Source organism: Hirundo rustica, chromosome 1, assembly GCF_015227805.2.
Source record: "Hirundo rustica isolate bHirRus1 chromosome 1, bHirRus1.pri.v3, whole genome shotgun sequence".
Classification (NCBI taxonomy): Eukaryota; Metazoa; Chordata; class Aves; order Passeriformes; family Hirundinidae; genus Hirundo; species Hirundo rustica.
This window is the reverse complement of record NC_053450.1, coordinates 120,677,416-120,705,230: the sequence shown is the minus strand read 5'-3', so window position 1 is coordinate 120,705,230 and position 27,815 is coordinate 120,677,416. Positions and strand designations below refer to the sequence as shown.

Sequence of the window (27,815 nt, the reverse complement as noted above, 5' to 3'; positions counted from 1 at the left end):
TAGTTTTGTTCATTTTCAAGCGTTTGGCAAAAGTGGTTTTGGAAATTCAGACCTACTATATCAGCTTTTCACACATGTTAGTAACTACCTTAAAGAAATCTCCAATAAATTTCTACAGGATGAGATCCCTCTGGAAAAGCAATGATAATGCACTATCATACTTTATTTCTTCATGTGCCTCATGTGTCTACTTTTGACTCCGCTTCCTACAGTTTTCCTGATACAGATTTATTGGTTGCTAATTCCCAAAGCCTCCTGAAAATCTGTTTAATATATTGAAATCACACTTGCCACTTTTCAATCATGTGGTACCAAAGCAGTTTTATGTGCTGTACGCAAACAGAAACAATTCCACTTCTCCACTAAATGTTGGTGCAAAGATGCTGAACTAATCTGAGTGCCAGTCTGAGTCTTAGAAGAAATGAAATCATTAATTAATCTGTAACCCACCCACATGCCATGATCAGACCAGGACAAAAACGAGAGATGTGTTTCTAATTCTTTCTCTATGGGCCTTTTGCATTTAAAAACGACAGCCATACCAGCTATTCCTCCTAAGGTAAGTACAAAAATAAAGTTCTTTTGCTCCCATGGCTTGTATCCAGTCCTTAAGCAGAACATGTTATGGCAGCAAAGGGATTTTTTGGACAGCCTTTGCACTGGGGCTATATTGCTATTGGACACAAGGAAAAGGCTCTCACTCCTCACTGACATTTCTATGACAGCAAAACTTCTACAGTAGAGGCTGGACGTATGTTTTAATACATGACTGTCCCAAGGGCCACGGCAACATCTCAGCTCTCTGCAGCTCTGTGGCCCTGCCCCCAGTTTCAGTCTTCTTCCTGCATATTTCCCTTTACCTGTGCTTTCAAAGGAAACCAGCCCCAGCTGCCCAAGTATCTGCCACTGTGTTCACACTGGATATACACCATCAGTGAACAGGGGAAAGGCAGCATGGTATGGATCATATATCTGGATTTTCACTGGTGGGACAGAGGTGAAAGCTTCTCAGGGATGTTTAATTCATGAGTCATCATCATCATTAAGAATTCAAACATTCCTGTAAATTTAAAATGTGAATAAGTGTTGGAATTATTTAAACAATGTCTCCTTTTGTGTAATGAGCAGTAAAAACAACCAACCAACCAACCAAACCCCTCCCCCCCAAAAAAAACCCAAAAAACCACCAAAAACCCCCACCAAACATATGTAAGAAATGAAATTTTACTATTGTGCAAAGGTATTTAAGAATCATTGGTTTTGTCCATGAGGGAATCTATCTCCAGATGTAATTTACTCCTTTATAGAGATCTTACTTCTCTTTAACATCAGAGGCAAAATCTCTTTCTTCTGAACATCTGAAAAGATTTACTCATAACCATTCTTCTGGTAAGATACTCCAATCTTGTGGTAATATTTAGACAAGGTCAGTTTCTGGCTAAACCTAATGTGTTGCTGTAGATTATTCCTATCCTTAGCCAATATTGTATCATATAAATGTATTAGGACATTTTCCTGGACTACAACATCTTTATAAATACTGGAACAACTACAGAATAAACAAATATAAAGGCATTGCCTGTGGCTGACCTGTGATTTGGAGCTCTCTCTCAATTCCTTGACCTTCATTTTCAGTGCATAAAAACAAACCCAACCATCAAAACCATACGCCTGTCACTTCCTCTAACAGTTTAACTCTAACTCTAACATAATAGGAATGGAACAGAGCATGTAATGTGCCTTCACAAGTGCCCCTACATTCACATCTGTATTTCATAGCTGTGTTGCACAGATCTTCATCAGGTCTAATGTTATTTTCAGCTTCCAGCCTTTGTTCCTTGCCTTCTTCTTCACCTTCCCCAACAGAAGGAAAATCTAAGATGAAAGTCAAGCCATGCTGACAATTCAGTAGGCTTCTGTGGCTCACCTTTGCCTGGAAGATCTCTGTGTACAGGGATTAGTTTGGATTCTGCACAGGAGATCACAACAATGTGAGAGAGAGTGGAACCCAAACACCCATCATTTAATGCAATGACTTACTTTCCTCCTTCAGCATTTCTCACTGGGACTGGGGTTACTTCTGTGATATGAGAAGTGGCAAGCAGCAGGGAGGGTGGGAAGAGACCAGATAGAATTTTTTAAGATTACAACACACAGAAGAAGACATCAGAGTCAGATTGATGAAGATTTGCAAGTTTACCAGAGACCATTTGTGTCTTACTCTGCTCCCACAGCACATTTTCAGGGACACACACAATCTTCCAAGGTGCACCCGGAGAGCAAGGCCTAGAACAGGTGGGCAATGCCAAAGGAGTGGACAGCAGCTCCAGAGAGGGTTGCACAGCTGCATCCCTTGCAGCTGTGAGATGTGCTTGAGGCTGCTGTGGTGAATCCAGTTGCCCAACAGGAAACCAGCTCACTTGACAAACACTGGAATCTGGACAGGAGCATTTGGTGCTTCAGGTGGTACAACGCTCATTTCCCCCCTCAGGATTTCAAAAGTTTATAAGATAATTTTCACTTTGGGAACACCATAGAAATATAGGGTTACAGTGGCTGAAATGAAGCATTAGTCCAAGAGCATGAAATCAGAGGTATTTTTGAAAGTGGATATGGTTGATAGTCTGCTATGGGATGTTAAAAACCCCAAAAACTAATGATAAGTGAATATCTTTGGGGGAAGAGTTGAGGATGAAGTGGGAGATTCCAGCTAGGTAGATGCCTAAGCCTACACATTATGAGGAAACCTGCAGATGTTTCAAGGTCTATTTCAATATGCAGAGCTCAAGCTATGAGTCTATATAACAGATGGCAGTTTCTGAGTCACTAAACATTATTATTTGGCAACAAAGTTATGCTGTCTCAACCACTTCTCATGGGATTCTTGCCACAAATCGCTGTGAAAGTGATGTGTGTTCTGTAACATTCAATTGCAGAGTTTCTAAATCATTGAGCAGAGATCCATATAACTGTAGACACAGACACATATATAAATAAAAGATCTAAAGTAAACTTGGCATATATCAGCCGAGTCAGAGAAATCAACACTGGAGTTGAGAGGCCCACCATTTTCTGTGTCTTTCTGAATTATTTATGTTTGCACTTCATTACCTACTAACAGATTAAATAATTACTTTTTAAAGGAAGATTTTGTAGAGAATTGTAGTAAGTATGACAGGGGAATTACATCTTAACACCAAAGTCTGGCATTGAAAGCATCTTTCTCTTTAAAATATTTGCATAAATAACAACCACACCCCATTTATAGATTGATTCCAACAGTGCTACTATGAGTATTATATGTCCTACTCAACAAGTAGACAGAAGCTCAGAAGGCCAGATACACAAAAGTTTTTAGGTACCTAAATTCTTCCTGATTTCATTTAGTCTGAGTGGGATTTAGGTACAGGATCTGACCCTTTGTATCTTTGCAAGACTATTGGAGGTATTACTGTCATGGACAGGATTAAAAAGACCCAGCTCCAGTCTCATCCTCAGTTTATTAGACTACAGCCTTTTCTCAATTGCATCAAAAGAGTTAATAGAAAGAGCACATGACCTTTCTGTGATAAGGCTTTTTATCATAGCAGCCTCTCAGAGAGTCAGTGTCTACTCTGCAGAGCTATTAATAGACAACATTCCTAGGAACATAATTCACAGAGCTGCATGCACAAATCATGCACCAAAACCTCATAAAGCACCAAATCAATTATGGTCTGAATCTAAATAAATGAGCTGCACACACTGCACAGTGAAATGTTCAATACAAGCTCTCAACATAAGAGCTACATACCTGAAACCCTAAAAGAGAGAGAAATTGTAGAGGCCAGGCAACTGCCTAATGATTTGGTATCACATCTTGGGCAATGTTGTTATTTTCAACCTCTGGTAACTCCCTTCTGCCTGTTATACATTTTGTTTCTATCCTGTGAGGAGTCTTGACTAGGAATTAAAGGAAAACTATGAACAGTTAGAGCAGAGACCAGTATTGTCTTCTTAAATCTGGGAAGAGGAAATACAGAAAAGGATGGCTTCTCTTAAAGCAAAACAAATCTTTATAGTTAAAGCACTTCCCTTTCAAGAAAGCTCATCTCTTTCCTCCTTCTCCCATACGATGCCATGCAGTTTATTGAGTTAAAAGTCTGCTGAATGAAATGCTTCTTTCTCAGCAATATGCCAGCGATATCTTGAGCTGCTCATAATAGAAAGCAAAGCCTGCAAATATTTTTTGTAAACAAAGCCATTCTCGTAGGCACATATGTATCTAGAAAGTGATAACTCCTTTCAGTGCTGCCCTTTAAATTGTCATTTTTGGCAGAAACCTGCATTTTTGAAAAACAGAACCAGGGCATCATGTTACGTAGAAAAAAGACATTATGGTCTGAGCTGGAAAAAAACAATCTCCCTTTCCTCCAAGTTTTAGCTATTAAGACAGGGCAACAGAGCTTTGCAACCTTGACATTGTACACTGATGTCAAGGTGACTGCTATTATATCCTGTTCGCCGTGCTAGGTATAGTAAGGGACCTACTCAATCAGTACAGATAGTAGTAGTAATAGTAGTTTAAGAAATGAAACCATTAAAAAACACTAAAAACACTTAGCTAAACTACAGCCATAAATAAAGAGATGACAACACTTGTGGACAATTAACATATAGAAAACTTCTGGATTTTGTTTTCAAAGTTCATGGTTTTCCTTACTATTTGCTTTATGCATACACCATTTTTAAATTGATCTGGTGATAGCTCTTAAACAAAAAAAGTTCTGGCTAATTCAAGGAACAAAAAAACTGTTATATAGACAGCATCACAGCTTAATCTCCATTGTAAAAGTGTATGGAGTGAAATCCTGTTCCTTCTGAAATGCACAGGAGTCTGTTGTTGAGTTGAATAGAGACAGAGTCTCAGCCACCAGATGAAGGTATTTCTGAACTGTAAGATGGGGCAGTCAGCACAAAATCTTATTAGCTAACATCAAAAAGAGCTTAGACAAAAGAATTTTCATATTCATATAGTTTTGCTGTTGGAGGGGCTTGAGGTGAAGGCACATTAAATGCATTTGCAAAGTCAAGCTTTACAAGCTCTGCTTCTGCAACTGTGTAGATGTGCAGAATTAGGTGCTATTAGAGCTGGACTTTTGTGATCTTTTCTTTTGTAATATTTATAACATGTCCCTGATTAGCAAAGTGTCCAGCAATCCTAGGGTTGTCAAACTTTTTTTGATTTGATATTGTAGAGAAGCAGGCAGTAACAGACATGAGATGCTCCCTAAGGATTTTATCTGCCCAAGCTTTCTCCTCCTATTTTGTGCTCAAGTAGTGATGTCCATGCAGCTCTGCTGCTATCCCACCTTGCCCCTGAGCTTTGGCTAGAAGGAATATCAGCAATAGTTCTGCTTGTAGAGACCTCACTTCTTAATTTTTTTTTTTAACTGCTTTTTTTTCCCCAGCAATTATGAAGCAGGACAGAATACCAATGCACAGGCTTCAATAAATGCCTGAAGTCTAAAGAAATCTCTGAAAAGGATGGGTGTTTTCCTCCTGTAAAGCAGATTACATAACCTGGGGCACATTCTTTAGCCGAGTAACATGCTCCATCTCACTTTAAGAGAGGAGTAGTGTAAAACCACCTCACCTTGTTTCATCACTACATGTTTTTACAGTTGTTCTGTTGCTGCTTCAGATGTTGTAAAATGCACCAGTTCAGTCAAGTACTGCTTCAGCCTGCATGAAAACAGACATAGGAAATTCAATACCCTTCTAGGGTTTTTTCCTTCCAAGCTTCCATCAGCCATCATTCCATCCCTTCACAAACAGCATCCAGATGTTAACAAACATACCAAACTTACTTGGTTTTCAGGGGCACAACCTTTTTCTATTTAGCAGTTTCTATCATTTATTTTGTCCACCCTGCAGCCTTTGGTGATATTTCCAGCTTACCACAAAATATGTTGCATGAGCATCAACAGAATCATTCTTTTAATATGAACTAAAACAATATTATTTGCTTCTAATCCAGGGAAATAGAATCTTCATTTAAATTTATGTTCATTGGAGCTTCCACTAATATTTTTCTGGATGGAAAGTCAATGTGGAGCATCACTGAATGTTCCAGTTGGATTCCAATAGTGAACTTCTATTTTCAGAGTTCCAAACAACTCAATTCCAAAGAGACTGAGGATCTTTTAAATATTTTTTTGAAATGCGCTTCATTTGGTAGAAAATAAGTCCTCATGCTATGAGCTATAGATTTTAACATCAACACAGGTTTGATAAGGTTAAGAAGTGACAAAAGTAGAATATACTGTGCCTTGCACAGGCTTTGCAGCATCACTGAACACATTAATGCTTCTACACTTTAAAAAACTTTCCGAGTTATGGGCATGCTGATCTGAACAAGGTTCTTTAGGGTCTTTGCAAATGACCATGAGGAAAATTTAAAGGAAATGTAATCATTTAGATAATAAAAATTATCACTACAGTCAGCATTTAGAGGAGCATATAAATTCTGATATCTGTGGGCTACATTTTGCATCAACATTGTCCTTGGGTCAAAGGAGCTCCATTCTAGGTAAATGGGAGAGAAAAGGAAGAAAGAAAAACAGGACAAAGAAAGTTAAAGCAAAGCAGTGACAGCGCTTTGAGGACAAGCCCTGTGCTCTGCTCTAGAGCAGGAAGGTAGGGGAAGAAAAATCCACAGCAAATGTCTTGGTTACACTCCCCTGCTCATGCCACAGTTTCAGGGTTCCTACCTGTTTTCCTATGAGAGCATCTCACTTTCCCCAGAAAATAATTTTTCCACTCTGCAATCTAGAGAAAAACTTATCAGCAACATGAAATGAGAGTGCAACTCAAAGTAGGTGCTCTGTTATGACAGGCTAGATAGATAACTTGCGTCAGTTGTGACACAAGTGAGATTATGTGAAGGGCCTCCATTATTTTGGTTTGTTTTTTACACAACCTGTGCTCTGCAGTTGAATATTTATTTAAAGAAAAAACGCATGCAAAGCGATTGCTGACTGTATGCAGCAAAGGACCAGATGCTATTGGGTTACACATCCCTGGACCGGCAGCACTAAAACTTTGAACAGTATTGCCTCAATAAAAATGCAAGAAGTTAGAAACAACTCTAGGCTCTAACAGTGCAGTCCCCGCTTATATTCCTACCCTCATTTATGTAACAGTGTTTACTACTTTTTCTCCCCAGGAGTAAGATTTCAAATAATTACTCTTTTAAGCTGCAGTCTCAAACCCCTATTCTTTTCTTTTATAGAAAGATTCCATAACGTCCGATTCTGTTCACTTCCTTTCCAATTACAAGGTCTTCTGCAAACTTGGTCATTTATACCCAAGAAATAGCTTCAAAGGAATCCCTGTGAGAAAAAGTGTTTAGAGATGATTAGTAAAGCCCATGAAGATATTCAGGGGCAGGGTCCAGGTCTAACTTCAGCTACAAGGAAACATTGAGGTTTTGTTGTCAAATCAGAAATGCAGACAACCCACAGAGAAAACCAGCAATGTTCATAAAATACTCCCTATCCCCATTGAATCATGGCTATAAACAGGGAAATATCAGGATTTCTCAGCAAGATAGGCAAAACTGGATCTTGCCTCCTGGAATAAGGAATTTGAACTGGAATTTTAACTGTTCCTACCACAGAAAGAATGAAAAAAAAAAAAAAAAAGCGGGCACAAGTGGGGTACAGAGCCAAAGAGCTGGGAACCTTTGAAACTGTTCTGTTGCTGGCCTAAGGAGAGAAGGGGAAAGTTGTTGATCCATAACTGGTACTTCAGATGTTCTATTGCTCTTCCTTTGGCACAAGCACCCTAGCCTTTGACAGCTCCCAAGGAAACAAACCAATATTACAGCACTTTTATTTGTTTACTTCTGTTTGAGCTTGTTTCTCCTCCCCAGGGCAACTTTGACTTTCAAAGCATAGGCTCTGGCTACCTATTGCATTGATTTTGTGTGCAGAAAGGTTTTGGTAGCAGGAGGGGCTACAGGGGCTTCTGTAGGGAGCTGCCAGAAGCTTTCCCTGTGTCTGAAAAATTCCAGGGCAGCTGACTGCAAGGTGGACCCACCACTGGTCAAGGCCAAGCCCATCAGGAAGGTGATAGTGCTTACAGGATTATAGATTTAAGAAGGGGAAAAATCCCCTTTAACTGCAGACAGAGAGAAGAGTGAGAACATGTGAGAAAAAGACCTTTAGAGGTGACACTTGGTGTAGCCCCATTGGTTTGTTGACTTTTTGGTGCTTGCTAAGCACTGGTTGCATCTTGTTCATGGTAGAAGTAGTACTCTACCCCAGCAGAGAAAGTCACTTTCCAATAAATCTATAGGTGGCCTGCTGTGTTCAGTACATGAAATTGTTAAGCCAGTTCCTTCCACACTCTGTGTTATCTATTTAATAAAAATTACTCATAAACATTGATTTGTTGGTTCACTTTTTTTTTTTAAGAGTATGCAGTTATTTCACAAAGGATTATATAAAATATTCATGAGGTTCATATATAATACAGCTGCAGAGTGGTTGCATTATCTACCAAGTCTTACCTCAGTTACACTGATTTATTTATTTTGGCTCTGTTTTCATGTTTCACTCTTTCAAGCCACGTAACTTCTTAACCAAGAAAGTTAAGAAACTAGAGTCAATTAAGTCTGTTCAAAGCTTTCACTTTTACTGATTTTACGCCTCCAGATATTCACAGATCACAAATCCTGATCTGATCAGAGCCAGATGGCATGGGTATGCCTAATCCATTATACTAAAGGTTTTAGAGGGGATTACTGAGACAGTAAAGAGCACACATCAAAGAAGAAAAGAAGAAAAGTGTTCTTGTTCGCACTGAAAGAAACAAACCAGCACTTAAAATTCACAAAAACTTAATGTAACAAATGCTTCTCTTTGGAGGAATGTCAATGCTAAATGAATAAACAAAAGTATGTATAAGGAGACCATGAGATGATGACACAAACGAATGAGTTTTACCAGACTCAAGTTTCATCTCTGCCTATCACTGCTCCCAAAGGGAACCAAATGCAGTTTTCCTTCCATTATGCTGATGCATTGCTTTTGCTATTTCTAGAAAGGGGAAAAACTAGGAGCTTCACCAAATTAAAATAGTTTTGTTCTTAAAAAGTGATCATTTGGTCTGTCTACTTCATATTAGAATTAAGAACTTCCATTAGCCAAGGGCTTAGGCAGTATTTTGATTAATTGAATTGCATAATGATACAATAATACTAAACAAAGATTTCTGACAATGTTTTTGACATAAACTCTGAAAAGGTTGTTATAGAGTGACCTGCAATTATGAGGAGCTGAGGGAGCAGACTCACAATAGTTCTTTGTCTTAGGAGATGGAAGGATCAGGAGAACAAAAGACAGCTTTGAACAATCAATGCATCACTCAGTACCAATGGCTGCACAGAACCACAAATAGAGCAACTTCCCAGCAGTGGGAAGAAGATGGAAATGCTGCTGAGCACGTTGTAGCCCACCAATGTCCAATCCTCTCCAGCCTGGCAGGATTTGTGGCTTATTCTGGTGGTGGGCAGGGCTGTATGGTGCAATCAGTCCTCAGATACCCAGCACAGCCATTAACCTCATACACACCAATGAACCCAATGTCACTGGAAAGAGAGAATGGCTTCATTCAGTTTATACGCAGAAATCTTCATGCACCATCCATAGACTTTTTGGTCTGAGTGGCCATCCTTTTAATGGCCTACACATGGGTAGGATGAAAGAATAAAACCCTCTGCCTGCTCTTAAGTTTTAAACTTATGAACAGAATTCAACTTATAAACGCTCTCTACACACTAATTCTGGGAAAGATTTTTGGAACATAAATCTCCAGTTGGGACGGGAAACGTACAGATGAGTCACACTTTTTACCAATTACATAAACTTTCATTTCTATTAAACTGTTTTCTGAATATGCATTTATCTTTCCTTTTTTTTTCCTCCCTCTACTTGCTGATGTTGATTTGGCATTATTTTTATCTACACCAGAATAACCGTAGTTCCTATTTTCATGGCAAGTTTTGCTTTCACATTTTTGGTAATAACAGCAAAAAAACCCCACACTGTTTTCCTGGCACTAATCAGCCCAATTTATCATGACTCCAGAGCTGACAAGCTGTGGCTTTGTTATGGGTACAGTTAAGCACATGCTTTTCAGTTAAGCATAATATTCATCCTGTCTCTCAGCTGGATTTCACTTTCAATATACACCACCTAAATCTAGAACAGCTTCTTGTAACCACGATCAGAATCTAGCCCTGCCAGTTAATTTAGGAAAGGAACACAAAAATACCACAATACCATTCAATGTGGCAGCATTGTTGTAACATGTTACATGCTAAAATGTTGTGGGAAAGTGAAGTATGTAAGTCTTACTTAACTTACTGCAAGTAACAAGACTTTCTGCTTTGTGCTGCTTTGGTGGGGCTCGATACATATAAGCAGAGAGATCTGTCACACAAAGTGATTCTGTGAAGCGGGTGGTTGGAAGGTCAGCCTCATATGTGGCTGGGCACATTCAGTAAGACCAAATTCCCTTCCTGGGGCACAGCCTAGAATGTACATGCACAGGGACTGACAGTGCAGTAGTCCTAAAAACCTCCTCCACAATTGAAGGAAGCAATTCTAAGTGCAACCCACACAGCTGAGGTGGGACAGAGGCCACAGCCTGACCTGTTCCAACCCTCCACTCACTCTTCTCAAGTGCCAACACACAGACCAGGGTGATGTTCAGCCAGTGAAAGCTTGAGGCCATTTCTTACACCTCTTTGACAAATTCTGCTACTTAAAATCCCGTGCGCAAGTGTGAAAAGTGATAGCAATAAAGACAATGAAGAAAGGTGTCCTCACGGTAAGCAGCCCAGCCTACACCCACACTGTGAAAGATCTGTCAGTTTTCATGGGGCAATGAGAACTGGAGACATTTCAACTGATTTTTGCATACTTTATGTTCTCACATTACCCGAAAGCTCTGCCCTACTTTTTTTACTGGAATCTAACTTTATGTGATGCACCAGCACTTGCATTTACAGCTCTGGAACGAAGCATTTAAACCTACAAGTATCATCTGTTCCTCACCGCACCTTAAAAACATGCTGCTGGTGTGCACATCTTCCCTTGCCTCACTTCATAGTTTGAGGTTACTTTTGAAACTCTTGTCCTTTACCTCAGCCAGAAGGCCAACTTATCTCACATCCTGTATCAGAAATGGGGGCCAAATACGACTGCCTGACACTCTAGAACTACTTCTATAATTTTCCAGTACTGAGCCCTTAGGACTCCACTATATTGGAAGTTGTTTGTGCTACATATACTACTTTGTACGTTTTCCAAAAAAGCTGAAAGTAAGAATTAAATGAATCCTAGATGCAAGACATACTCTCATGAACTATAAGGTTTGGTTACAATTCTACAAGGGATTACCCCAGTTTGAAGCAAAACAAAGCTTATTCGTCCTCTCCATGCTTGATCAGCTGGGGCCACTCTGATTAGCGTTGGGGAACTACTAGGGAAGGAAAAACAGCAAAATCTCAGTGTTATCACAGGCTGACCAGAAAGGGAACCAAATTCCTTTATTTCTCAACTTTAAGCAATTGCAGCCCATTCCCCCTTTTATTCTCTCCAACTGGTAATCAGCCATGTCTCGCCACCCAAGAATGAAACTGCCCTACAAATATGTTACGCACTAATAAAGGAATTCATATTTTTTTCCATCATCTCTATCCTCCTATTTTAGGAAGTTGGGTTTGGCTTTATTCCCCTGCCCTCCTTGCCAGCAAAATTTGTTCTTTTCCCTGCCCAATTGATTCCTTGAGTACATTTCAATTTCTTGCCATGCTTCTCCCGCTTGCCTATTGCACACCTACCATTTTGCACTTTTTCCTCTAATTATGGTTTCTACACTTTTCCCTAAAACATGCTGCCATGAACTAAGTAACAAACAGCATTGCTTTAAATGCAAAAACAGTGTTTAATGAAGTAAGTGAACAAGGAGACGAACTCCAAGGAGACAAAACTGCAGCTACACAGTCCACACTGAGGAATGTCTCTAAATACTCATGAATAAACAAGATGTAAGGGAAGTAAGGGCATTCAGTCAACAAAGATGGATGAAGTAACAGCTTCTTAGTCTCAACTGCTTGGCATTTAATATATCAGTGAGATGGCAGCAAGCCTTGGCTTTAGTACAGCTTGAGCCTGCAAGGATAACAGTTTGTACTTCTGCCTTTCAGGTGCCACAGTTACTCCTGCTCACACAGTAGTGTGAGAATGTTTGCAGGGTTTTGCCTTCAGAATGAAGGGAACAAATTATGGCATGCAATTGTCAGACACATTCCGAGGTTACACAAGTCACATAATTATAATATTTATTTTTATTTTTTTCTCTAAATGGACAGCAAGTAGCCTTGCACTTTGCTGACCAAACTTTCATCTTCTGCTCAGAAGAGGATCTTTGAACCTTTTGTTCAGTAATGCAACTCTTCAACATATTGTAATGTGCCTCACGTGAATCACAGCAGCTCTGTAAGAGGTAAGGACCCAACACTGACATCTTATCTCCTATTAGAGTTAGGCAGTTACAAACACGGACAAAGCAAAAGTTACAAAACTAGGCAATGAACTTGTCACCCTGCCAGCATCCAACTGGAAGAAGCTTTCTTCTTGGAATACAATTTAAATAGATGTATGGATTCAATTAGCACCCGCCCAATATGAATGGTGCATAATTTACATTTACGTCAAGCTGCCCTATAAATCTGATAGCTTTACAGTCATCTGCCTGTGAGTACCTTACCCACCATTCTGACTGACTGCCAACATGTTTTGGCTATTTATGCAGTGAGAAACAAAGGGAGCTCTTTTTTGGTTCCTATGTCCTTTAATTTTAGTTTTGGAAAGAAAGCTCATGAAATTTCCCATCTTTCTTCCCCTGCAGTCTCTTTTAGAGAGAAGAAGAGGAAGGGGAGAAAGAATATAAGAATAGCAGAAGCAGGAAAAAAAAAAAAATGTGAATGCCTCAAGCATGTCCTCATGTCTTTAAAATGCTAGGAAAGAAGCATCACTATTTCCATTTCACTCCCCTCCTCCAGTTTCAAGCATTCTATGGGAGAGAAGATGATGACATTAGAAGTATATCACGAACAGCTGAAGCAGAAATATTGACTGTGTCTGAAACATCAGACAGTTTTCTCTCTCTGAGTTAGGAGTTGTGAGGTAAAGCCCAACCATTTCCTTCTCCCACTTCACTGCTTATAGGGAGTGTTATTTATTCCTAATACACTGTACAACAAGCTTTGGGGAAGTGTTTCTCTCCATTGATTCTCCAGAGATGTCTACTTACAGCCATATTTAAGTACCACTCATGGAATTTATGCACCTCTAGCATTAGTTGCTCACCTTTCTTTTGTTCCCTAATTGATCCAAGGAAAGCAAATGAGATTAAGGCATACTGCAAACCACAGTTCTTCACTGAGTGACAAGAACTTTTGCAAACTCAAGCTGAACATGAGACTGGCAGGGCAAAATTTCATATGAAGATTCACTGCTGGGACATTCACAAGAAGACATAAAAATGGATTTTGAAACATCTAAAATATTTTACAGTAAGTAACCACCAAATAAACAACAGCTAAGAACTGTTCTTATTAGTGAGTGATGCAGCAGAATAAATCCTCAGAAGAGCCAGATAAAATAAGTTCTGTGGTGATCTTGGCATGGTAATGCTGGCAGTTGAAAAGGTAATTATAGGGAAGGGTGGGGGATTTTATCCCCTTTTGTCCTATACTCCTACAAAAAGTAAATCCAGGGGATATTCAGACCCTTTTTTTTTTTTTCCAGTTGCCCTCTATGGTTCATTTGAAAGTGGTTCATATATTCCAGGGAGAAAACCATGGGTGGAAAAGTCACAGCGGTAAGTCAGTAAATCTTCTCATTACAAACCATCACTTCTGATATGAATCAGAGCTCAGATCTTGCAAAAGGTCTGTCCTATAATAAGAAGAAGCCATGAGTCCTGCTCCAGAAAAACACTTTGGCTTTTATTTCCAAGGTTTTATTTCCAAGCAGTGCTTTGTCTGGTTTTCCAGAGGACACCAGTGCACCCAAGGCAAAGCACCTGGCAAGAGTTCTGGCACCCCCACACCCAGTAGTGTGGTGTGTTCTGTAGCACACCTGGGACAGCAGCAGGACCTCCCAGGGTCACTGCTTCCAGCTCTGTTCTCTTGCACAGACAGTTTGCCACTCTACCCACAGGATCTCCTGGTTGTCCCTTGTCAGATCCTCTTCTCAACCCTGAACTCAGAAGACAGAGGCTGTCAGACAGAAATCACCCTGTCACCTGAAGCAGCAAGTCTCAACCCTTTCACGACGCAAGCACCTGAGCACTGCCTTCAGCTGAGAGGCCACTACAGTAGCAATCAAAAAATGTCAGCTCATTCAGCCCAGAGCACGGCAAAACCACATCTCTTGTCCCTTACATGCCACAGGGTATTTTATGATGTTCAAGGCTGCTTTCAAGGAGGTTTGAGTCCACAGTCTGGCAAAGCTGGCTGTCAAAATGATTGTCTGGGCATTTAGCCTGCATTTTCCATTTGTGTTTTTCATGTTTATACTAATTTATGCATATAAATAAGCTATACGTATCCATTAGCTTTTCTACATTTTGACAGCCAAGTATTTCTGAGTGAATATTAAAGAGATGTTATTAACACGGCAAAGCTAATTAAACATTGAGTATGTTGCTATGTAGCTAGCATTTTAAGGAGAACTACAGCTGCTGTGATGAGATTTCATTTATGTGCAAGAATACACCCTCTTAATCAGAAATACATTATTCAGAAAAATACAATATTGAACTATTTCAGCAGTCAAAATAACAAAGAATCTGATGGGAGAAAATCACGCCATTCAACAATTGTATAAGAAATCTTCAATTTATACAAGGAGGCAAGGCTTTTTCCTCTTATGACCTAGATGATTGTGGTTGCAATATACTATCTATTTGTGATGGATCTGGATGAAGTAATACAGTCTTAAACACAAGAAAAGGAGTTAAACACATATTGATAAAAGCACAGATAAAGCACATCAGGAGATATGCCAAGGATCTCTCAGTTGTCAAATACAGAGACAAGCAGGTATCTTTAGAGTTCAGTATATAACTACTCTAAATGTTAACAGCAACCACAGGCAGGGAATTTAAACAAAGACTAATGTGGCAGGCAAGCCATACTGCACTGCCTTGGCTGCCTCTCCTGCTAAAGATCCTGTAACATCATGTGAAAATCTTATTTTCCCGTTCTTGCTTTATAGGGTAGATCAAAATCTGAAATATAATTTTCCATGTGAAGCTGATTGCCAACTCTACTTTAACTCTGTTGATGCAGCACTGCAATGTTCTATTTCTTTTTGTCATATCCATGTCAACCATTAGCTCTAAGCCTTTCCTTTTTTAGATCACAGTGCCTATAAACATTTTGAAATGTGAAAATGAAACTAACTTATGATAGCGTGCAGTTATGCTCAAGTATCAAAATAGTTATACTGCAGCTGTACTGACCCTGGCATCCCCTATTGTGCCTTCCAATGAATGTGCAAACTTCAGTCGGTTTGCACAACTTAAATATCTGCAATTTATGCAGCACAGTAGACAAGATCAAGACACAGTTGAATGCCTCCAAGTATCACTTAATCTAGGAAGAAATGGTTAGTAAAATTAAGTATGAAAACCAGATATGGCTGTATCCACAGTGGAGTCAAATCTGAAAAATGGCATAGTGGCTATACTAAAATGGAGAAAAATCATAATTTAAAGCCATACTGGTTCTGAAGGAGAAGTCAAAACTTGCCTCTGTTACAGCAATGGCATATAAAAGGACAGAAACAGATCCTATGATCTCAGTGTTATTGAGACATTCTGAATTTTTGGATGATTAAAAAAAAAGGAATATATTCAATTAGGCTTACACACAGCACTCCCAACTTCTGCAAAACTGCCCTTGGAGAAAGATGCTGGCAAACTAGATTTGAGCAAAAGCAGGCTTTCAGAATGGTATAAAGCAGTGTGCCATTTAGAACGGAAACAATGAAGATTAGATGCAGCTAACTATGATGTCTTATATAAATAGAGTCAAGCAGGTTATATCCCAGCCTTTCAACAGCATTCCCTCTTCCAGACAGTCTCTCACCCCTATGACATAATAGGGAAACCTCCAGATGGGAGAAACATTTTTCCTATGATGATTTTTACTACAGTCTAAAGATTCATTGCGGGGTTATTTCCACTGATTGCCTCTCACAGGTCAAAACCATCCAGTTAAGATGTGCATCTAAAATAAGTATTCCTGTCGTATTCCCCAAGGCAGCAAAACATAAGGAAAATGTTGCCAAGATTAAAAACAAACAAAAAACTCGAACTAAGACAGAATGTAAATAAGCAAAACCTGTTAAATGGTAGTCCTATATAAAAAGACTGACATGAACCCTGCATCTCAAGATTTATGCTCCTAAATTTTGGTCTTTAATTCCTGAGTGAAGGATTTTCTTTATGAATGTCTTTAAGGAATAGACAATAGAAATAGTGATCAGAGATGATGGTTTGCTTAAGCACAGCACCTTTTTCTAGAGAAAGCCACCATCTATAGCTATATGAGAAGAGAGCGCAGCTGCTGAGATGATGCCTTGAGTGGATTGCAAGGATGGCATCTTCCACAGGAAAACAAGAGACCACAAATGAGGTCCCATGGTTGTGACCTGCAGCCTCATGAGATGATAGACAATGGGTGCTCAAATGATAATTTTGTACAGAATATTTGTCTTGAACGTACAGACAACAGAACCTAAAGACTTTAATCTGAACTACAGTCACCATTATAATCCTCCCTCACTACATACTTGGTGGTGGATCTTCAGGCCCCTTGGCTTGAACCTCTACCTAAGAGCTAGAAAGTTCCCTGGCATGACATGTAGGAGTGCAGAGGAACCAGATTTGATTTTTCTCAGCTCCCTTCCTGAAGTTTGCAGAAGAAGCAAGACAAAGAAATCCACGTACAAAGAGCAAGCATATCTCTTAAATGAGGTTAGAAATGAGGCAGATTGTTTCATCAAAAAAGTAGAAATAGCATGGATGTCCCTAAGCTTAGGTGAAGCACTAGCAAAATAAGTGTAAAAAATCATACTGTTAGAACCAGTTGTTGTAGTGTACCCACTCTCTCATTACAGAATTAATCAGCCAGAGCCCAGACCCTGAGAAACAGACTAACTTTGGACTTAGAAGAGACTCAGAGGAAATCTAGCAAGACTTCTTTCAAAAACACAGAGAGCTGCTCAGGTGAGCAAGCTCATCTTTAATTCAAAGGCAACATGAGCAAAGATTTTTTTTTTTTTTGTATTAGGAGAAAAAAAAATTTATTTACTTGCCTTATGCTTTTGTGCAAAACATTAACAAAATGACCACACTGTAGCAGTGAGCCTAAATACCATTTTCATTAGAAATGTCACAACTGTCTGACAGTAGGCTACAGCATAGCAACCGTGGGTCTAAATCATTCGCAGGAAATGTAGATATGTAACAAGCAATTCCCATTAGCCCCAATTAAGGACTTGGAGAAAAGCAGTGTTAAAATAAAACACCTACTGTGAAAGCTATAGAATCAGACTGAGATCCATATTTAACAGTCTTAAATTAAAAGACACCAGAGGAGAATGGCTGGTTGCCTGATGCAATGTTGCTTGCTAGAAGGCTGAAAGCAAGAGTATCTGCACTGTTACAAATTTATGTTTGAGTTGGTGAGGATTTAGAAAACTGAAAATAGGCAAGATGAAATCCTGCATCTGACTAGGAATCCCAAGAGCTCTCTGTGTCCTGGGAATGATTTTGTGCATATGACTTATAAGACCCAAATATTTGTTTTTTCACTATATATATATGACATAAAAAACCCACTGCAACTGAACTTGATGTGTGGAAAAAATTCTTGTTCCAGAAAAAGGGTGAGATAATTAGGTACAAGACCATTCATTCTACAAGGTAGGCAATAAGGTGCCAGGCCATGTAAGCTATCCACTCTGGCATGGCAGGATGGCAGGGCAGGGCACAAATGGACTTACTTGATCCAGGAGCAAGGTGGCAAATATTCTTAGGGAGAACATACAACAAATAGCAGAGCAGACCCCAGACGCTGAGTGCAACAGGCCCTTAGGTTGTTCTTACATGTCTGGAATTCAGCATCACATCAATGTGGATATTACATTACTATCATTTACATGTTTGTTTCAAGAAGCACCACATAAGTACATTTTCAGACTTAAGAGGAAGACCTGGTGGGAACCGATCTCCTGTTGGGCAGCATTTATTATCTGGGACTGTGATGCAGGGTATAGCCCCAGCACAGGATAATTTTCAAGCTGTACGAGAACCCCTGCTCTGCCTTGAGGGAGTGTCACACTGAGTAGTAAGTGATGGGAGACAATTACCCCTGTCCATTTCCACATGGCAAAGCACACAGGGACGATCTGCAGTATTAATTTCTGACAAACTGTGTACAACAGCAAATAGAACAGAATATAAGAAATCAGTTGCTTTGTTGTTAGGATAAATTCTTTGCAGAGCAGTCAAAAAGCAACTTAGAGACACGTCAGTGGTCTCCTGCCTTAGAAAAAGCATCAGGGAAATTGAGATTTATATTTCAGAAAAAAACAAATAAACACAAAACCAAAAAAAATCCCAACCAAACAAAAAGAAATGGAAAAGCCAAAACAAAACAAAACCACCATACCCCAGTGTAACACTGAGATGAGTCTGGCAGAAGAAATGAAGGTATATTTCGCCTGGCATAAGAACAGACTAGCCCAAGGTGATGTACAGGACATGATTTGGCTGGAACCTTGGAGTTTCCACTTGGAAACCCAATCTCACATCCACTGAAAACCATGGAAAGACTTCCAGACACAAAACTAGGTGAGATGCAGACTGAATCCTTAACCAACACAAAATGGGAATGAGTTGGTAGACAGTATTTGTTTGCAACAAGGATTTCCAGGAAAAGTTCCCTAAAAGAAGGAAGTCCTGTTGCAGGAAAGTATATTTCTTCATCATTATAATTTTTTTTAAATTTAATTTCCCATTAGATTAACTTTAAAAGCACTACAATACATCTCTGTGCAAACAGAATATATACCATGAAACATATGTTCCTGCAGCTAGTTGCTCATTTCTAGACAAAAACTTCAAAACTTCACCACCCTTTTCTCTTTTTAAAATTAGTGACTTTACACAGTTGCACTGCTTGTAGTAAAGCAACATTTCAAATAGTATTTGCCTGAATAAACCTGAACTTCTCATTAGTTTTTGCAGATTGGGTACAGTTTAGTTGTGTTTGTCAGAGTCTTTGCTGTTTTCTCCAGAGAGATAGCAAATCCAGGAACTGCCACTTTGACAAGTCTTTGCCAAACAGGAAAATTTCGAAACACATTTGACTAAACTGACTACGTGAAATTAATACATTAATAGATTGGAAGAGCATAACTCTTACTCATACACAATTTAGATATTGTTACAACATGATCTGTTTGGGCAGAAATATATGAAAGATGGTTAAACCTATATTAAAAGAAGCTCTTGGCCCAGGACTCTCCATAAGCACTGCTGTACTAAACAGCTGTCTAGAGACGTGTGGATACACATCAAGGGCCCAAAATGTGTGCACTATACCCACAGCAGAAACCCTTTGGCACCAGAAGGGAAGCACCTCCAAATTGCCATATCACTGCCTCTGACCTGTACATTAGCATTCATCCTTGTCTGACAGTAACACAGCTCCATACAGGTTTTGGAGAAAGACACACTTTGCAGACCACCCTCCTTCCACACTGCTACAAGCACTCATGCATGCACTTGCTTTGAACACAAGCCTGGCCACTGCTGGGTGAGAGGAAAAAAAATACCAAACCAAACACTGTTGCTGCCTAGCACACCAAGCCACACCTTCAACAGCACTAGAGGCCATCCTAGCAGTTTCAACACGCCCTTTCCATGTTTAGCAAGCCTGGAAGAAGAGGGAAACATGGCTCTGCACAAGACTGGTGATGTTCAGCTATGCAGGCAACACTTGACTCTTTAGCTTTCAGATTTCAACTACAATCACCCATGTCCCATCATGGGACAGACAGGAATCATCTCTTCAGCAGTCTAACTGGTAAGCCAGCACCACTGGCACATACGTGCTAATGTCTCACACCAGCTGCTGCCAAGGTTGCCACACTGCTACCCAGCACCTGCATGGATAGAGCAGCTGTGGACAGTAAGAATAATGTGTGATTAAGCATTGGGAGCGACAGTCCTCAATAGGATTCAACCAGTTTGGCCCTTACTTTACACATTGCCTAATTCCAAATATAATCACAAATCTCCCTCTGTGAGCCTAAAGGGTTGCCATCACAAAAACAAATAATCTTTTCTGTTTACCACAGCTGTAGGTGTCAGACACCTGGCCTGGCACCCTCTCACTAAACACACCCCTCATGTCAATTGAGGCAACAGGTCGAAGTAAGTTTACTGCTGCTTTTTCCTATGATTGTAACTCATCCTTCTGCCTCAGCCCTCCCTTGGCACAAAGCAATGATTGAGCAATATAGCACATGCATCTCATATTTCTACTGCCACAGGTTCAACAAAGAGCACAAATCACAGAGACAGATTTATCATGGGTACAAACCTCTGCAAGTCTGGGCTGCAATTCCTCAATCCACGAACAGCTGTCTCTCTGACTTAGAGACAGCCCCTGCATGAAGAAACACAAAGTATCCAGCATTGTTTATTAACACTCATCAATGCCCTTCTGGTTTGATGATCTGCCCTTTTAGCCACGGCAGGCATTTTTTTCCACACAAAACATTGAGTATTGGGAGGCAGTGGCAAGATCCTCACATACCACATGTTCCTCAGCATTCTACACAATGCCACAGGAGTAGAGCAGCTGAGGCAGCCTGGGAATCTGTAGATTTGCTTTAAGCTCAGTGGAAACAAGTTAACAAGGGACAGTCCATTTTAGTGCACTTTTATATAAGTATGTCAGGAAATAGAGAAGATGACAGAGTCCTGTGGTAGTGATTACCATCTGCAACGGAGAGGAACAGTCCTCTGATCATTTGCAGGAATAATGCTTGCGACAATACAGACCTAGGAATTTTTATTACAATCTCTGTATAAATTATGTGATTTCACCATATATTATCTAGTACTGTACTGTTAGAAGGAAATGTTTTAAGCAACAGTATAGACTGTCCTGTTTTATCAGCAAGTTTGAAGGATTTAAGCTCATTTTGAACATCACTTTTATCCATGTAAAAGCTTAAAAATTACAGTGAACAACAAGGAAATAGCGATATATTGCAGGAGAACAAGTAAGATTTTGTAGATGTTAACAGCCACACTGAGCTGTAACAGTGCATCTCAAGTTCTTTCTACAGCACTCTGAAAGTCCTGGTCCCACATTTGGAAGAACCAATGGAGGATTAGTAAATGAATCCCTACTGTGTTGAGACATTCTAGCCATTTTGGGCCTCTTTGTAAAAAACATCTGTCTGCAAACCCATTCCACGAGTAAACGTTCCTTTTTGAGACTCTGTCATTCCCAGTCACAGGACATTCACAGCAGTCAGTTCCATCTACATGTGGCTGTTAGGTCACTTTTTTGCATGGCTTTGCGAAAGGGCCTCATTCTTGCTGTCACTATGTCTGATGCTACACTACTTTAACTGGGGACTCAAGGTATGATACCCTGATCCAAGCTGGAAGCACCTACCCCTGAACGTAAGCATCTCCTCAATTTGCTGTCCACAGTAACTCCAGCCTTTACACAATTACTGTTAAGGTAAGACTGGCTTTGCAGGGATGGTGGGTGAACGTTTGACATTACAAAGGTCCCGTCTGGAGAAGGTAGAAATCTAGACAGAATGGCAGGAAATGCACAAGTAAGGTGATCTACCAGCAAATGGGAGAAGTAGGGAAGAGTCCACATCTCCTCATATCTTGCTTTTGTGCAGTTTCCACGGCACAGTCACCATTCACTAGAACTTTCTGAAGCAACTTTCAAGGAGTTTGCTGATTCCCTCTACCTTTCTCCATGTATAGAGCATAACACAAGGCATATGCTTGAGTGTAGTTTACAGAGTAACAAGTAACAGAGCAGTCTGTGCAACTTCCAAAGGAATTCCTGGTCGCTTACTCTGTGGTTACCACTAATACCAATATGTGTTTCCTGGTTACCACTCCTTGCAACGTTTATACACCATGAATAGATGACCATTTCACAGAAACCAAAGAGTCTAAATGAGTGCAGAGACAAATTACCGCACAACAAAAAACTTGGTGCATTACCAGAACAGGTTAAATTCTCAAAGCATTTTGAATATTTGAGAAAAATACAGAAGGTGTTACTATATAGGTATATAATTTTTTCCACATTAGACAATGCCCACCCATTCATTTTTTAAATTAAATTCTAAGAATGCAATCTGAAAGATAAGGCTGGAATCTACCCTTCCTGCATGATTCTATAATGAAAATAAAACTTTGTGAAGTGTTTGCAAGAAGTCCCACACTAACCAGCTACTTTTACATGGACAATAACTCTTCCACCAAGAATCCATAAAAGTCAAATTAAATGAGACCTTGTTTAAAGAACCCCATCCACAAACTATTAAAATACTGGTAGCAGTGTGACAGTTTCATACCCACCTTGTTAGGTTTTGGGGTTGTGTACTGTAAGCCACTGCCTAATGTAAAATTTATTCTTTGCTTTGCTAGTGTTTCTGAGGGTTTTTTCCCCTTCCACCCTTAATAAAACATCAGAGGTGAAACATAGATTAGTCATATCTGAGACATTCCAGCATATTAGTTTGCCAGCCATTAGTAATCTGAATTCTGCGTAAAGTTTTCACTAAAAAAGCAACATGCAGGGAAATTTTGCCAAAGCTTGCTCAGATAAAGAGGGGATCCTTGAACTTCTTTGCAGGAGCCAAGCAAAATGCATTAGCTTGCACTCTCAGTACGCAGAGCCAAGGGAAAAACAAGAGACCTAACCTCACATGTTGGCCTTATGCCCTTTCCACACCATAAAATGATTATGGCAACGTGGAAGCCCTGCTGAAATGTCACATTGCTTGTATTCTCATTTCCAAAGGCCTTTGCTTTACTAACTGGCAGAAATGTATTGCTTCTTTTTGGATGCCTGTATGATGCCCAGTGTTTCACTTCCTTAATTTTAACTTTGACAGCTTCTGTACTGTCAAGAAATCCACTGCAAGTGATGGTGTGCAAGAGAGTGAGAAAGAATGAGGTGCAGCTTCGTAATATGATCTATAGAATTTCCTACTGCATGCAGTAGGAATAAAAGTTGTCATTAGTGAGATGAAGTACAAATTTTACGCTCCTGTAGTCAGTTACTCAGCTGATCTTTCTAGCATCTTGGAAAAGTGTACTGCAGCTATGCATATATATTATACTTAATGATGGCCATTAAGTCTGCAGTCACAAGATTCAGTCTGCCTTTTGCAGCTAAATTCATACTGCAGCCTCAGAGATTTTGTAATAGTTACTGACATGGTACAAAATAATATTCCTGTGGAATCATGACCCTGATTAGTAAAGGGGTAACTGCACTCCCTTCTTCATCTTCATTGGTCCCCATGGGTTTATACTAACAGTAAATTTGTTTCATTCTTTGAAGATGAAAGGTGCTATAAAGTGCACTTTATTAAAACCACTATAAAGACGTGTTATTTTTCTCATATACCTGCTGAGTGATGGTTTCCAGAAGTCTAACAGCACCCCTGAACACACACAGTCTCTTTACCTCCTGGTTTTAAGAATTCCTCCTAAAATATAAGCCACTTTTCCAGATTTTGGTGTACAACTTCTTTGCTTCAGGACTATAGATCAGCCTTTCTATAACCCAGAAAGCTGGGTGAGGATACAGGTTTACTTAAGATAGAAGTGATAGAGAGTCTTGATAGATTGAAATGATCCAGCAGACCTGGTTCACAGCCAGATGCTGTTCTTGACTCCTGTCTAGGCCATGAATTGATGGGTTTGCGTTCAGATGTGGCAGTGCCAAATTGTCACCATCTTTCACCCCAACTAAAAGCCTCCCATGATGAATGTAATTATGGTTTCTTTCCCTGCATGTTGCCTTTCCTTACATAGGATAGTAGTCCTAAGAAATGTGCAGGACCATTTTTTAAAATCTACTGAAAAATTTGTTCCCTCTCTTTTCCATATGGTGCAGAATCTCTGAATCACTGTTTCCCGAAACAGTGTCCCGAAACTCACATGGGCTTATTCTTTTGAGGCTGATGACAAAAATATTAGTGCTAGCAAAAGAACAGTCCAAGTTCCTAGTTCACCTACCATAACATAAATCTACAGTCAAAAGGGTCTTCAGAAAGGGATGCTATCTCCACGTATGCACATTTAAAAGTAGGACTCCTCCTACCAAAATTGTCTGCTTCACATTTTCAGTCTCTTGCTGTATAGATGCCAAGAGTGTGATTTCTGAGAAGCACTCAAAACCCTTAGACTAAGACTTTGTTCAAATTACTAACTGTAAGCCTTTCTCCTTTTCTCCTCATTTAAGAGCACTATTATTTGTTTCAATTTCTGTGAGCCTTGACCTCCCAGATGGCTTCTCAGACTGCATCTGCTAACCACCTTCACAAACCAAGTATCTCACCTATGCCCAGAAAGCCTTTTCCCTAAACAGAAAAAAAAAACCCAAAACAGTTATAATAATATTTTTTTAAAAGCCAAAAGAAAATGAAACGACAGATCAAGACTTAACATGAAGAAGAAAGGAATCAGGGAAAAATCACAGTTATCTAGTACCAGATGCAGTAATTAAATAAGAGAAGAAAAATAAACTTTTACTTCAGTCACAAACACAGAAAAAAATAAACTGGAATAATCAGTTACGCATCTCAATTTGTGTTCTTGTGCAGCTCAAAGCACGTCCAAAGTTTGGTAAATGACAGCAGTCTTCCTGGCACTTAAAATTAACAAATTCCTGCCTTGATTACCTTTGCAACCCGGATGATCATTTTGCAGATATATCTTATAAAATATTAACTGATGACTATTAACAACCTGTCTTGCTCGTGATGAGAGTAATAAAATTGTTCATGACTGCTCCTACTGCCTCCTATTTGGCAGTCAGAAGTGACCACAGCCTCTGTCTTCCATCACTTCTGCCCCTTTTCTAGGCTGCTAAGAAGTCGTAAGTTTTAGAGATTTAACCTGTTGCTATGACTATTCTAGTTCTTATAACTTGGCTTCCAAAATCCCTGTTCTTGCCTCAGTTTCTGTCAAGAAGAAAGCTCAGAAAGTCAAAGAGAAAAATCTTGCAAACTAAAGGCTGGAGGAGACTTTTCTTGTAGTGAGCATCCCTTGTAGCTCTGTGCCTCACCTCCTACCAAGGCTATGTTTGGAAAAGACACTCCTTTCCTTTCTACCAGAGCAGCTCCTTTGAAAACACAGACTTGCACAGGGAATGCAGTAAATTACCAGATATTTCAGCTGTCTTGCCTCTTCCTTCCACTCTTTTATAGTTTTTAATGGCTTGCCAACGCAAAGGTATTTTTATGATACAGTAAACAAAGGGGTCTCACATCCCTTAGCAGATTTCCTTATTTGAGGCAGTTTGGTATCCTATTTTAAGGCCAGGAAAACAGCTGATCCAAAACAGTGAAGGTCATAAGATGGAAACAAGGCATTACTGAGCAGCTTCCCAGAGTCTCACTGTTAACCAGAAACATATATAGGTAGCAAGTTTTAAAAGTATATTAACATATTAAAGTCATATACTTAATTCAGCTATACAGAATTCAGTTCTGTACTGCTAAAGGAATGAAAATAGGAAGCTTTATCAATTGCAGAGGGGAAAAAAAGGCAAGAAAGGAAGTATCTTCAGCAGTTGGTTTACTCCTATCCTTAGCAACCCTGCCACAAACCAACCAAGGTACATAGGACAGGATGGCAGGATAAAACACATGGAAATGTATGAGAGTAGACAGGGTTGATTTTATTTTATATATTTATATTGTTATATGTACACACACGTGCATACTATATATGCAGACTGAAGTTCTATATATACATATGCAGGTATTTCCTTTCTGTCTTCTGCCCTAAATTCAATGCTGCTTTTAAATGTGTAGCCCACACACAGCTCCCACAGATACCGGTGACAGTGCACATGCCCACCTCTGGGCTAAAACTAGTTTATTTAGAACATTCTAGGCATGAAGCCAAGCTTCATTTTTAATACTACTTTACATTTAACTTCTATTTACTCTGTGTGAATATTGATGATCCTAAACAAATTTAAAGAAAAGCACAGGGTGTGTTTTGGATTCCTGAACAAACATTTTCAAGACCTACATCAGTATATATGGTTCTATATTTTACTGAATATCCATCCCAACATGAGCTGCACTTCAACAGGGCAGGAAGTGGGAGTAGAAGGAGTCTAGGCCTTTATTCCTGAAAGTAAACTTCTACAGAAACACAGCTGAACTGCAATATAACTGTTAGCTCTTGTGAATGTAATGTGTTTTTAAAAATTGGTATGTTAGAAACAAAAAGAACTAATAAAGGAAATAGGCTCACAAAAATGAGTATTTTCCACTTTCCTCTCCCAAACAGTTAAAGAATGTAAGTCTTGTTTGGGAAATATAGAGAGAAGTCATAGGTCCCACTCACACACCTGTGATATTAACATAGCTTGCTTTCATTTGCTCTGTTTTCCTCACATTAAAAATGAAAGCACAAAAAAAAAACAAACCCCAAAAAACCCCAAAAAACCAAAAAAAACACCCACCACCACTGTAGCCTTACCTCACACATTCATCCACTTACTTCAGCTCCTCCATGGTAGAAACATTCCCCAGCATGCCCTCTCTGCTCTCAGTGCACACTTGCTACCCAACTGCAGATCATTAAGCTACACACCTGCAGTGACTTAACTAGTGCTTTACTCAGCTCTGAATCAACCCCCCCAGCAAGAGTGAAATCATTCACTCTTCACGCTCTCATTAAATGTTGTCCTCTCCTCATGATACTCTCTGCCAACTTCCCTTGTGAATCCAACCTGTAATACTCAGCAGGTAACTGAGGAGCAACTATTTACTATACCATCTACACACAAGCATGTAACAATTTAGGAGGAATAAAAAAGGTAATTTCCAGCTTAGGTGATGTGGATGATCATTGCCTTGAAACAGGAGCAATCTGTACATAACTGCATGTCACTAAGCGCTTAAATGGGTGAAGAGATGCCAGAACCATTTAAAGCTTTTTCTCTTCACTAAACATAATTTTAACTAAAAATACCTACTATGGGCACAGGCTTTCCATATGAATATTGTGATTTTTAAATAATGTCTGTATTTAGAGTCCCTGAGACACATGCTGTTTTATGTACCACCTGTATGTGCAGAACGAAATGCAGACATGATGTTAAAGCTGCCCACCAGCTAAAGAGTCCTTGGTGGGGAAAAAAAAAGGCTTTGCTGTGGGAATCTTTAGTATCACTCAGGTTTTCTGAGATTTCTGTTTGCAAATGGTTTCATGGCCTATTCCATGGAAGTAAATTTCCAGCCATAAATGAAACTCTACATGCAGAGATCCCCAGGGGGTACGCATCATGGAGAATTCCTTCTTATGACCTTCCATCTGTAGGGCTGAATTTATCTTTGATGTAACACCACTGGTGTTAATACTCCATGAAGGATCAA

General features: G+C 39.6%; 1 protein-coding gene and 1 long non-coding RNA gene across 4 annotated transcripts in view; both read right to left on the bottom strand.

The window, feature by feature from the left end:
- DPH3 (diphthamide biosynthesis 3) overlaps window positions 1-27,815 on the bottom strand; it is a 154,197-nt gene that overhangs the window by 77,772 nt on the left and 48,610 nt on the right. The gene's annotated exons all lie outside the window — the stretch shown is intronic.
- Window positions 67-27,067, bottom strand: LOC120762999 (uncharacterized). Its single transcript, XR_005704006.2, has 3 exons — window positions 26,917-27,067; window positions 5,636-5,724; window positions 67-1,060 (listed from the first exon to the last, which is right to left on the bottom strand). It is a non-coding gene; the product is annotated as an uncharacterized LOC120762999 (long non-coding RNA).